Raw genomic sequence first — 14,847 nt, 5'->3', positions numbered from 1 at the left:
TCAAAGTGCCAAAGAAAACAAATATTTAAACCCACCCTCAGTGTTTAGAAGGTACCCCGCCCCACTTTCTCCAAGAGGGTGTCAAATCAAGTAATCATGGATCAAGTAGGTAGAAAGGTCGAAATACCCCATTCCCATCCCCACCTCTTTCTTTTCCTAAGTAAAATTTTCATTTCGAATAAATAGAAACTAAGGGAAAACAAACATTTTGATATACAAAATCAAGGGTAAATTTGCTTAATTATATAGAGGAAAAATTCGGGACCTCAGACTTACTTCGAGCCAAACAAGGACTTCGAGAGATAAGTTGGGGCCAAATTTAAAAGGTTCCCGTATAAAAACTCAAGTATATCATCGAAAAAAAAAACCCATGATGGAATCTTCCGAATCCTTATCCTAATGTAAACTGGTCCTCTCTCCCTCTCCTTCCAATGAACCCACAACTCATAAAAACAGATAATACAATGCATGTATGCACAACACATAGAAACATATTTTTTATATATATACAACACGTAAAACCACATGTGTATAGGTAAAAAACATATAAAAACACACATTCGTATGTACAATATTTGACAAGTATATTTAATACATAAAAATACACATACAAAGTATGTATCTATACAACACATGAAAACACACATATGTATATATACATGTATTCAACACATAAAAGGCACATACAATGTATATATAATATGCAACACGAAAGAAAAACACCTATGTTAAAATAAAACACATAATACAATCTTTGTGTATACAACACATAGAAACATACATTATGTATATATACAACATATACAAATACATAAATGTGAGAACAACACATAGTAATATACACAAGCGTTGTTCACACGTATCAACATTTAGATAGCACTATTATCGTTTAATAATGAATTTTAAAATCTGCAATAAGAAGCAATTATAAAAGATTAGAAAACATGTTGAGCAGAAAAGTCTGTTACATGCACCAAGAGATTAGTTTGCAAAAAGTTTCTAATTATATGCTAAGTACTTATTAATTGAAATTACTATTTCTGTTAATACTTAAATGATTTTTTTTTTTTTTTTGAATGACCATCTTCAATACTTAGGGTACAGGTTTGCCAGACAGGCTGTGTAAATCATCCCCTGTGTGCCCTTTGTATTCAAGATACTAGTTTTATATTAGAGTACTGCCATAATTTGCCTTATATCTATCATTTTTATTTAATTGTGTTTTCTTTTATCATTCTATGGTTTCTATGCTTTTGATCCAGTGTGGTGATGCACTTCTCAATGTCAAACTTAATCACAAGTCATGTTACATTATCCTTAATATAGAATTGTAATCAATGTTATCATTTTGTAATAATTGTTCATGCCCCCTGTGGGCCCTTGATTGGTGAATAAACATAATACAATATATATGAACGTTCTAAATTTCTAATTTAGTTCCCTTCAGCAAGTTGAAATGTATGTTTTACTTTATTAGGCTTAAAGTACCAGCGTTTCCAGTTGCAACTTTACGAAGTTAACGTTGTAAAGCTGCATTACCGGGTATGTTAAAATGATTAATTTTGTATCAACAAAAATGGACAAATTCCGTTCACAGATGACGCTGGGGTGGAATTTAAAGTTTTCTAGCGATACAAAACAGAAGAGCCTTTGATGTTATGTGGAGTGCCATTGAGAAGTACCATTGAACAAGGCATTTTACAAAACCTTGGTCTTTGCCGAGGGTCTTATTTACAATTGGAGGGTTCCCTAACGTGGAGGGTAGTATCGAAGTCTTAAACAGAATGATGTATTTATTGGTTGTTAATAATCATGTTTACGACTTATGTCAACAAACCCATAATGCTGTCGAGGACTTTTGAGTGCAGAATTTCCTTTGATTTTCATCTTTAAATACTGATTAAGTAAATATTAAGAATGAGCTTTCAATTTGTGATTCATTCTCTCCCGGTGTTTTGTGACGAAGACTGACATTGAGAGTTAGATTGTTGAGTGCAATCTAACATTACCCCCAGCATGATAATCTCTACTAAAAATACTCGAGGCAATTCGAACTTGAATATTTATGTAAGGGATGTTCTGTTTTGTAGGACTATTTTTATTAAACGATTTTCAGTTCCGAAGAATTTATACCTTTTTCAGATTCTCAAATTGAATGAATATGGGCAAATCCTGAGATTTCAACCCAATATCTCAACATGATGATCTTGAAAAATTTAAAGATTTGAATCCACATCTCAGACAAACCCTTAGGCGTCATCCCCTTTTTACGATATCTTGCTGAATTTGTTACCATGCAAATTTTAAACAACCCCTCTGCATCAGTATAGGGTCTACCCAAACAAGCGATCTGAAAAGAAAAAAAAGCATTGGAAATTAATTGTAGTCACATTGGTTGGAATGAGCTAGATAGTAGATACTTTTCCTCCTATGGGTTATAAGTATATCACATTCGGCTAAACCTTGAAATTTAGGTTCAAGCACGTATACTTCAATGTTTCCTTGAGATTTATAGGTAAACTAATGCTTTAAAGCTTTCTCCACGTGTTCTGTTGATCATGAAATACTGCGATCGAAGATGGGATGCGGAAAATAACGTGGCCGTTATGGGTTTCGATTTTACTGTCGACTTTCGACTTCTTGTGTTTAAAAAAATATTTAGACCTTGTGCTGTTTTAAAAGTTTTTTTTAAAATCATTGAATCAAATTCAAAACATCAATTAGGAACGTCTTCAGTCCTTAAATACCAATTGGTTTTTAAGGGGTTTTTATTCCCTAAATGAAGATGATGTGTTACTTTAAACAAAGGGAGGGAAAAATTTTTTGGTGGGTTTGAGAAAAATAGAAATTATTTTTAATTTTTTCAACTTAAGGATAAGTCAGGATAAAAAATTACTCATTAAAATTATGTTGATATAAAGAAAACTGGCCGTGTAGGAAATTAGAATCGTACACCTGTAAACATGTAACGTTAGCATTTTAAAGAAATTATTAGAGCACCCATAGAATAACACGAGCAACTTTCGACGAATATCTTATTATCTAGAAAAAAAATAGCCTTTTGCGTTTAAACAGGGTATTTTCCTTAATTAAGCTGTTACTTGACAAAGTTAAACCATTGGCGGATCAAGCGGGATGGGGGTCAGGGCCTTAATTTATTTTAAAATAGGAAAACAACCTAGGGTAAATTTCAACCTCCCAACTCAATGTAAAAAAGTCATTTACTGTTTTATATGCATGTAAAAATTTTTTTTTCTGTTTTTTGATTTTGATTTTTGTAGTAGTGGATTTACAAATTTTCTTTTTTCAGCCCCTTAAACTACAGTGTAGGAAAATATTCATGGACCCTCCGATCCCTTCGTATGTTCATAAATTTCACAAAGGTGGGAACAGATTGATTTCGTTTAAAAACATTTTGTATGTCAAATACATTGTAAGACCTATCTCCCATAGACTGTGGGTGTATTTTAAATTTTGGCCAGATGTGTTTTTCAATTAATGATCTAACCTGTCCCTGAACCTATATGTAAGTTATGTTATGCAACATTCATTACCCTTGGATTTTGATTCTTAAAAAAAACCATTAAAATTTCTTTTCGATGCATAAATCTAAAAATTATACAGGCAGTTCATAGTGGAATATAGAAAATTTTCCCATAAATAGTAAAGGGGAAGAAAAGGGAATAAAACTTTTAAAGTTAATGAACCCCGTGAAGTTTTTCGTTTATTTTATCAATAAATCTGCCGTGTTAATGCTGGAATTTATGTTGGGCTTGTATTTACATCACAAAGTTTAATATAAAAAGGTATCGCCCTTTTATCACCAAAAAATTCACATATAAATCAAATTAATTAACATCGGTCGAATAGTGGGCTTTACCATGTAGTTTATATAAATAATGGATAAATATTAAAATTCAAGTCCCCAAAATTTGCCTTTTAATTATAGAAGAAAATTGGGACCTTTTCATTAGTTAATAAATAGATCATAAAATTGATTATTTCAATAAGCTGGTACCCATTAAAGTCATTTTAGACAGCACAAAATACAAGATTTGTGCATGCCCTCAAAACAAAAAATTAACCTTGACTTTTATTCTTTAAAAAAAATCATGCAGATTTTGTTGTCATGAAATTAATAATCACCAAAATGTAAAGTAAAAAATGTACACACATCCTATAGTAGTCTGAGAAATTAAACAATACGATTTTTATTTTAAGTCTTTCTGTGGACCATTGAAATCGGGGGAATCAGTTTTAAAACAATTTCAGTCTTTGATGGGCGGATACTGTCTGTGGTTACTCGCACTGTGGCCTCGGGCTACTTGTTACTGCTATTTTCCGGTTTTTACTAATCACCCCATTAACACGATTTCCGTTTAAACCCCCTTTTAAAAAAAAACCAGAGAGAACCTACAGGGATCATGCACCCGATTTCCGACAACGCGACAGGTGTTTTCTAGAGGAAATCCATCATGATGTAACCACAGCTATCCCCTTTGGGTCTCTATGATAAATTGTAACCAAAGCTTCGTTCATTTTTATCCTGTCGACATCAAAACGTGTACAATAAATGCAGATGTTTTCAGATTTCAATATCTCTTATGATTGTCACAGAAACCGGGAATTGATGTCAAAGAAAAATAAAAGGGCGGGCTCTAACTTCGAATTTTTCTGGTCAATCGATTTCCTCGTCCTAATTTGTCAAAAGTCAAGGCTGGGGGGATTGTTGACACTTCCTTAGGGTTAACTAATAAGTGGCACACTCCCCCTTAAAATTAGAAAAAAAGGAAGTAAGAACACTTTATTATCAATGAAGAATTGCGTTCCTCTTTACTAAGAAATATTTCCTTTTTACTTAAGAAACTATGGTAAATTCAATTTCATAAATACACAAGACCTAGACAATACCCTTATATTTGAAACTAAGATAACTAGTATGTACCGGGGATATATAACTGTTATTTTGAATTCCGTTTTTTACAAAGAGAATTACTAATATTCATCACTGCTATTTGTTTATTTGTATTTTATTGTTATGACTGACTAAGATAAATGTGTTTCTGAACTGCGGAAAATTAAAATCCGAAATTGGAAATCCCTCCACATTTTTTTAACTTAATAAGGATCAACTGAACAACAGGTCAAATAGATCTACCGAGCGTGTCCGGGGGTTTAAATGTGATGGAGACGATACGAGGGGAGTTCAGTAACCCCACCCGGGTATTTAGTGTTATCTTGTCCATATCCGGTTACAGGTCTTGTAAGCTACTCCCGGATTGGTCAATTGAGATAGTCAGTGTTTATCATAAGGTCGAACAGTGATGAACTGTAAAGGTCATCTGGGGTCATCTGATACCATAGCTGATGTTGCGACGTTTTCAAAATAATATACAATTTGTAGGTTAAAGTTTTAACCTCAATATGATCGATTGGTACGCTGATATGAAGAACATTAACAACAATCCGCAATTTGTCGCAGTTTACACTGTTCCTTAATTTGTTCAATTATCAAAAGAGTTTCTTTTTTTGAAGCATGAAATTGATAAGACAAGTTTGTATGAAAACAACATCCTCACGTAGTATTTATTGGAGTTTGTTTAATTTTTATACACCTGGGTGAAAGATCCCGGGGGGATATTTTTTTTGTCCTGTGTGTGTGTCTGTAGCTGTTTATCTGTTTGTTTTCTCTCTCTGCCTGTTGGAAATTTTTTTCCTAGCCAATAACTATTGAGTGGGTGGGACTGTGTCTTTTTTATTTACAGGTGTATTCCTTGTGACAAGCCTTTTCTTTGGGTATCACCAAATTTGACCTCTTGACCTTGGAGTTTGACCCACTTTTTCCCAAAAAATACAATACCTTGGATAACTTTTGAGCAATTGGAGCTAGGGGTTTTTTATACTTCACATGAATTGGGATGTGTTCATCACAGTGCCATACTTCTACTTAAAAATAAAAGCATCATCCAGATTTAATACACAAAGATTACTTGTGTGTACCTATGTGTATCAGTATACATGTATATGTTTGCTGCTGGTTCAAAATGTTGAAAACAGGGACCTTCGCTGAGTTCAGGCTTGCAATATAATATATCATGCTTGAAATCAGATGATCTGACTCAGGTGAGCTAGATGACCCGAGGCTCTCATGATAAAATAAAGACATGAGGTGTACATTATAGAAAGTGTCTTTATTTTCCTTAGCTATTTGAACACTGGAAGCGACTGATGAACGTATAGTGTAACATATAATCTCTTTAAGGTGTATAGCGCACCTTTCTCCAATATTTTTTTGGGAAGACGGTCTCTTTGGAATTTTTTATGTTTAGGACTTTAATGATTTTTGTTCCTTCAACGATATTGTATTCACTAGAAGACCTGCACCTGTAGATAAATCAAGACCTGGGCATAGTTCACTCTTATAAAAAAACATCTTTACATATTTCCCGTCACCTTCTTTCACCTTTCTCTGTGTTCTACCGTCGATGGACTTAAAACTTTGCAACATTTCATGTTTTCTTGGATTAAGTTAAATTCCCTGACGACTTTCCCAGCACACCGCGTCAAGGTAATGCTTTGATTTGACACCGAAGCAGTGTCGGTGATTGTATAATGTCGTGTCGTATTGACACAGGGATTTTGTATGCAATGACAGGGCTGATCGAGTTCATAAAAAAGTCGGGTCCTAATCCCCTGACATACATTAATGCACCCTCAGTAATCTCCCGCCTTTTACGCAGCGGATTCATGTCTTAATCCAACGAGCAGATGTTAATTCGCCCTCCGAGATCTGGGTCCGGGATCAGTCGAACTTACCCTTACAGCGAGGTGACAAATCGAGTGTGACCCGGAACAGTCGGGGGCATATCGACTTTTGCACAATGCAAATAAATAAATACTAGTATTTAATTGAACGGGAATTTTCTTTCCCTCAAACCTTGGAAGAATTCAGCATAAAATTTTGTTTAAATGATTCTTATATGACTATCATAACTCCATACACAATACGCATATAGATACTAATTAGAGTCTATCCTCTCTTTTTCATCAAATATACTATAAAAGATTATGCTAAAAATAATACTTTATTCAAATTAAAACAATATTGCTTTCCCTTCAGAGGGAGAAATTGTTTAGATATAAATGCTAACTAGTACTACATGTATATTTTTTGGATGCGAGACTACAGTCGGTGTGAAGAAAAAAAAAAGATTCGCTGTGCAAGTATATACGTATTAAAATAAACGATAACAGTTATTAATCATTTGAATATTTAAAAAATCCAATTCTTTTAATTTTTTCAGAACTCTTTATCAAAGTAAGCAGAAATCTTGGACTGACGATAAAAATTGTTCGAAATCTCTGGGACTTATCGGCAAGCAGAGCAAACAGTGTAAACAAAATCTGGACTTAATGGGAACAGTTGCGCACGCAGCTTATGTTGCCATGGATACTTGTCAAGGGCAGTTTGCCAGACAGAAGATGGAACTGTTCGTCTGTTCGTAGGGCGCCAAAATTATCACGTGATCTCACCAGAGGTAAATTCTTCGTCCTTTTCAGTTTACAATTACAAAATTACCGCTCTGCACACGTTCTTGTTAAAGATAGAGGACCATTTCGAGATGCATCAAAGAATTATCATCGTAATTGTTTTAAACTTCTTTAAAAATATTAAAATTGCTAACTGAACCATATATCTAATATATAACTCAACTTGACTCAACTTTCAAAATAATTCATTAACTCAAAATGACTTCATGTTTACACAAATATAGTAAAATGAATGCAGATAGAAAACATGTAGAAAACTATTTTGAGAATTCATGAAATAATGATGTGTTAGATTTTATTATAGACCGCTTGTCTGTATCTACTATCAACAATACACAGGTATTCTGTTATTGACACGGTGGTAATCTCTCTTAATAGAATGGTATCCCTTTACTGAAAATTTAATTAAGTCCAAAAATTTCTTTTAAAGAACACATGTAGTCAATAAAAGATCTGGCCTTGCCCATCACACCTTGGATGAGAACGTGACGAAATGCTATAAACTGTATACCCTTCATTTACAGTGGTTTATGAAGCATTAAAAACTATCTGCCTTATAAATCTGGCAGCCAGAAATAGAATATTTCCTGCATCTTTGACAAAAATAAATCGTAAATAAATTAAGAGTGTATAAAAGAGCTGGTGCTGGGTTCCGTCTCGTTTAGAGAATAAGGGTGCGAAACATCTTACATAACGAAGAAATATTGTCATTATACATGTACAAGTACCACTGTTCTGAAATTCAGTAATTTATTTTCTGTCAAAGTTAGTGAGAGAGAGAGAGAGAGAGAAGGTACATGTACATGCTATAACATTGCAATTATTTATCAATCAGATATGTTAATAAAAGAGTACAGTTACTTTGAGAAGGCTCAGGTATAACATAAAAGTTCACGTCTATAGATTATCATCTATTTAGATTAAGGAGTTTATATATTCTTTTGTTTTGAAAAAATAATAACAGAAAGCCAAGTTTAAACGAAGAAAGGGTCAACTTAGCAATCAAAGTCAACAAAACAAGAAAACTAGAAATGCTTAAAACTTAAAATGCGTTTATTATCTCAAAATTTCAAATTTGATGTAATTTTTTTTCTATATAGATGGAAAGTGACAGGTCGCTATTCTGTTAATTATTTTTTCAACGACCTTTATAGACCCCTAAAGTTATTTTAAATGACCTTTTTATCCTTTGTGCCATTTTCTAATTATGATGTGAAACAAACGGTATTCTCAAGGAAGTCGTTTATGAGGATTTTATTCCTTTCAAACATTGAAGCAGAAAATTATATAAATTGTGAAAGACAGGACATATAAATCTACCAATGTAAAAATAACGCGGTATCATCTCTCTGATTTATTCTGTTACCAAACCGGAGAAAACCCCCGGTAAAATTTTATTTTTTGTTAGGAAAAGTTACTTCCCCGGTGTTGGGTGGGTAGTTTGTTAACTGTAAAAAAAACGGAACATGGGCCCTTTTATTATTTTTTAAAACCCCCTTTTGCTTATTCCCCTCGTTTATTTGTCATTTTCTAGAATCAGAGATTCATAAAGCAATGTCTGATTGAGAGGCGGCAAAGAGGAAGCACATTATTGGCGCGAAACCAGGCATAATTTGCCAAAAAAATTCTTACATAATTATTGTCCTTCGGTGTTCTGTCTTTAACATTATTTGAGGGTATTATCTCAAATGAATGAGAAATGATTTGGGAAAGATCTGAACTTGATTAAACTTTAAATAAATCTTTATCACTATGATTAATTATAATGACAGTAATATGAAATACAGCATACTACTATGCTAAAATTTTTCTGAATATAAATTAATACCATCTCAACATATTTTCCCGGAACCAGAGAGCAAGCTTATGTATACGCTATAGCCTCGGCCTCTCTCGTGCATTCCATTGCACGTGCATGTAGTGTGGGAGTGACCACTAAATGTAGTTGTGGAAAACTCCCCCAACCACCCACCCCAAGAGGAATTTAAGTGGGGGGGTTGCGGGGACGATCTGAAATAGGACTCCCTTTTGGCCAACAGTTCACTGATGCAGAACTGATGAAGAAAGGCAAAATTAGAAACTCCAAAAAATCAAAAAAGAATAGTCATAATAACGCCGCTGGACGCTTGGATTTTTTTTATATTTTTATCATTATTTAACAAACTTACGTAACGTCATTGGAAATGACGTAATGAATCTTGTACAGGTCCTAAATAGTCTGTAACCAGAAAAATTAGAAGCACGAATTTGTAATCTTGTAAATTCTGACCTAATATTAAATGAAAAATCCTTGCAATCTTATATTTCGGATAACATTTATGAATAACTATATTTCTGAGCTAATTAAGGTGTTTTATAGTCGTATAAATTGGTTACTGAATGATGTAATTACTTTTAACCTTCCCCCAAATAAATAACTTTTCGGATCAAGTAAACATGAAAGAATATGAATCTGGCTTTCAGTTTTCAGTTTGCAAATTCCAGTACATGTAATTTACCTGTCAGTGATTTTATAATTTTTGAAAAAAAAATTTTCAAAAATTCCCTTTTAAAATATATGTTATAGGTAGTTTGTCTTTTTTGAAGATGTTTTTATGTTAATTACTATTGTTTTAAAAAATTGTAGCCCAGAGTATGACCACAGCGTGTAAATGTCACGGAGTTTCCGGTTCCTGCTCCATAAAGACATGTTGGAGGTAAATTCCGGATTTCTCTGTGATGGGGCCCCCTTAAAAAATTTATAACGCCAATGCGGGGGAAATGCGGGGGGAAAAAACCAAAAAAAAGCGGATATTTTCCCCCTAACCTAATGTACAGAGTGTTTTCCCAAAAAACTCTGATTTATTTTACTAGTATCCAGACTATTGCAGTCCGGATCCTAAAACGGGGTCAGCCGGAACTCAAGAGAGGTAAGTAATGATAATAAAATAAATAATAGTTTATAAAAATCTTACAAAATCAATACAATTTGACTTTATTTATAAGTTCTATATTTTTTGCATCGAGTTACGAAAAAGAAATTTATGCATATATATTTAACAAAAACATGATGTTTGATCTTTTCTTGATATGCATGATATTATGCGGTGTGTCTTGTTTTTAGTAATTTGCTGGTTCGCTGATGCTCAGTTTCTGTTTCATATAAATGCACTGCTCTTCCGCTGATGGCTAATAATTGAATTTGCCTTCTGTCCAGAGTTGGACGAATCTTTTGTGTCTAAAACACATTTAATGATGATTACAATTGACAATAAGAATAAAGAGACCTTTCTTATCTTCTTATTCTAGAGAATTCGGTTCTCAGAAGCGACCTTTATGACCTCTTTGCCCCTAGAGAGCCGAGTTCATGCTCACAATATTCTCAGCGATACCATCAGAGAAGCCCTCGCGTTCTTTTTAAAGTGATAAAAATTTCCCCTCGTAAATCTATACGGTTGTGATGTATTAATCATACGGACTCTGATTAGGGTGTTAGCAAGCGTGAAGGAAAAATAAAATAAGTCTACTCATATTTAAAGTTTAGACTGATTCTGGTCTTGTATTACATGTAGAGAGAATGTAATCAAAGAGAGATAACTTCTGAACTGTTTTTCGTACTAGATGGAATATATACGTGTAATATAGGAAGGGTCATCTACGAAGCAGGCATCAAGGGTAGCTATATAAATATTAGAATGCAGTGTATTGATTAATTATAAAAGTAAATGTTTTCTTCTATCAAATGAATCTCACGCGTCATATTCATCAAATACGCGAAAAATAAAAACTTCTCATAAGTGACATGAAGTAAAGTCACGTAGAGACTTTCGCTTAATTAAACATGGATATTTACATGGAGTGAATATTTTTTTTCTCCTCTATTTCTCAAGAAAAACCAACTGTCGTTTATCAGTCGGTAAACACCAATAACCAAATCACCTGCTAAAATTTCATAGCAGTGGCTATTCCATCAATTAAACGTGCAAGGCGTGTACCGATAAATACAATGTTTGAGTTAGGTACTTTATCTTATATTAGATAATTATTTGTACAGATATAATTGCTAAAAACACTAAGAGCTCTTTCTCTGAGCGTTAGTACGGGAATTAATCACTGAAACTATAACACGGGTTATGTTCCATTCCTGCATTAGCTGCAACGTTTATTCCCCTTTAAACAAAAAACTAAAATATTTTACTTTTAATTAAATTAAGTGTATACATCCTTAAAAGAAACCAGGAAGTTACAAATAAGTGGTAAGAAATTCAAAAAAGACATACATGTATAATTGTTTGATTTTTAATTTTATCCTTTTGTTGTAGGTTTTGTAGGACTGACAGTTCCGGTTGGGGCGGATGTGACGCAATGTGTTGTGGGCGGGGCTACCGAAGCTTCACCAAAACAATAGTTGAACGCTGTGAATGTAAATATTACTGGTGTTGTTACGTCAAGTGTAAAACATGCGAAAAGACGCTTCATTTAAACGTTTGTCGATAGTTGTACTCAATTTAAATGGAACTCTTCTACGGGATGTGACAGAGATGTGCGCTGATATTCAAGGTAGTTTTTCACCCAAATGCTCTTCTAAAGTTGTAGAGTTAAAAAGAAACAAACTTAGTGAATGACTTTTGCTCACAGGGAGAACGTTTAACTTGAACTTGGAGTCGTTAATGTGAGCTTAGAGACAAAAAACTCCATTTTTAGCCGGTGAGATTGCATCTACCTCGAATGGTAGGTGTTTGAACCCAATCCTGCGGTAAATTAAGTCGAGCATAAAGAGCTAGAATGACTCGAGTTCTACAGGTAAAGAACTGTGCCTAGAACAATAACTGTGTGGAACGCACTATCATTGTTATACTATAGAACTCAAGTATTAACTACTCGACTCCACGATTTTTTAAACTTGAGTCTGTAGGTTTTAACTTCAGTTGAAATTAGTTTAGTCGACCTGTCTGAACTTAAGTCCCCAGCTGGCTAACTAAAGTCTATAATTTAAGTCTGAACTCGAGGCCCTAGCCAGTGAACTCGAACCTATAACTCGTGAACTCGAGCCGCTAACCAGTGAACTCGAACCTATAACTCGTGAACTCGAGCCGCTAACCAGTGCACTCGAACCTATAACTCGTGATCTCGAGCCCTTAGCTAGTGAACTCGAACCTATATCATTAACTCGATCTTAGTCTTGCTGATGAACACTTATTTTTAGCTGGTTAATTTATCTGCAAAGTTCAAGCGCACAGACTATTTACCTAGATGTTATAATTTAAGTGAAATCCAATGTTTGTATATAATTTTATCAGAATTATCTCTTGTATAGGAAGGCAATTGTTATAATTATTTTTTGTTGAGATGGTATTGTAAATATATTGTTATATTTATATTCTTTACAATGTCATATGAGCATGTACAGTGTACAGTTATTTGTTAATGAAGTTATTTTCATTGGAAATCATCAATTTACATAAATTTTTACAATGTATGTAGATACATGGTCGTATATGTACAATACATGTATATGTTGTAAACGTATTTTAAATGATTTTTATTTTTAGAATGTCATGTTGTATTATTAATATAACATTATTATATTTCTTCCTAAATGATTAATATATAATTATATTTTTTGGTTTTTCTTCTTTCTAACTTATCACCTGGATATTACCTAGTACCGGGTGTGACCGGTCGGCAGAGGATGCTCACTCCTCCATGGCACCTGCTCTCCCACCTCCGATGTTTTCTAGGTCCGCGTTTGCTCTGCTCTTATTTTGTTTTTGTTTCACGAACTTTGAGATTGAATACCGTTCATTATCTCCATATCCTTCTCTATGAAAACTTAATTTTATGTCATTAGCCATTAGCGCGCCTAAGTACTGCATCTGTAGTTTTCAAGAAATTGAAATCATTAAACAAAATGCATTAGCATTTAAAATATCTGTAACTCTGCTTTGCCTTTACTTTCAACAACTAGAATCTTTATGCGTTCTACATTATATTGGCTCTCTATGAAGTGTATTTTGGAATGAGTTAAATTATATTTCTAACTGACAGATTTACGAAATATGACCAAAGACCGATACTCTTACATAATAAACAAATATCAAAGCATTAAGATTCATGCAAATGAAGGAATACTCATTAGAATGAATTGTTTGTACATTTTCCTCTCTTTTCTTTGGTTATGGTTCAAAGTAGAATTAATTTTATCCTGCCTTATTTGAATACGTTTTATTTTTTTATTTAAGATATCTTTCAATCGGTATGAAAACCAGACATTAAAGTAGTTTTACAAAAATAATCCGTAAAGTACCTATTATAATAGTATGAAATGATCTAAAACTCTACATCCGGTCTTCTATAGTTTATCCAACATCATGTTGCTTGTTGTTGTAACAAAAATGACTAGTAAAATGAAGTTTATAAAATGAAATAAATGTCCTTATATTTTTACAGTGGTTGTTTGTTTTTATTGGAATTCACCAAGTGTAAAGTGAATTTCGTGCCAGGGGACCAGCCTAATTTTTAGTCAGTTGGCCAAGAGAGGGCAACCAAACAACCTCTTTTTTAAGAGATCAACGAATGAATAAGATTTTTTCCCCGAAAAAACTGAATTATTCGCACAATGAATTAATCTTCTGATACAGTTTCTGTTGACTGTGTAATGATAAGCATATACATGTAACAAGATGTGTTTGCGAAGCACTATGCACCTGGCCTCAACAAAGTTCGAAAAAAGCTATTTTTAGCATATAGGTAACAGTCAAGGTCACAAGGTCATTGACCTTGGTATTATTAGAAAGACCTTAATTAGTAGAGTAAGCATACCAACTGTGAAGTCTCTTTCTTTATTAGCTCAACGTTACGGCGAAGGTTAAGTTTTGCAGGGAAAAAAAGCTATTTTTAGCATATAGGTCACAGTCAAGGTCACATTGACCTTTGTGTCATTTGAAAAAAAACTTTATTCGTTGAGTATGCATTCCAAATATGAAATATCTATCTTTCATGGTTCAAAGATTAAGGCGAAAGTTGAAGTTTGCAGACAGACAAACGGCTGGACAAACAGACAGACAGAAAGACAGGACAAAAACAATGTAGAGTTATCAATCCGGACGCATAAAAAAGTTCCTGTACCGATAGTTATGATGGATACAAGAATCGGAATCAAATACCTCATCTTTGAATTAAATCAGGTAATCACTTATAAAAAAAAATTGTACAAGCTTATACTTTTTAGGTTGAACAAAATACGAGGAATTGCATCATTTTGATACATAACCAGTTACATTAAGTGTCTTCTCCTAATCATCATGGTTTCTCGTT

At 33.5% G+C, this 14,847-nt stretch overlaps 1 pseudogene; it reads left to right on the top strand.

Moving 5' to 3' along the window:
• The first annotated feature begins 6,612 nt into the window (after positions 1-6,612).
• On the top strand, positions 6,613-12,773 carry LOC134248258 (protein Wnt-11b-2-like; annotated as a pseudogene).
• The last annotated feature ends 2,074 nt before the right edge of the window (positions 12,774-14,847 follow it).

This window comes from Saccostrea cucullata, unplaced genomic scaffold, assembly GCF_032062105.1.
Source record: "Saccostrea cucullata isolate Sc308-1 unplaced genomic scaffold, CSIRO_AGI_Scuc_v1 ctg1973, whole genome shotgun sequence".
In the NCBI taxonomy this organism is placed as follows: domain Eukaryota; kingdom Metazoa; phylum Mollusca; class Bivalvia; order Ostreida; family Ostreidae; genus Saccostrea; species Saccostrea cuccullata.
Note: the sequence above shows the minus strand (reverse complement) of the source record. Positions and strands in the feature narration are given on the sequence as shown.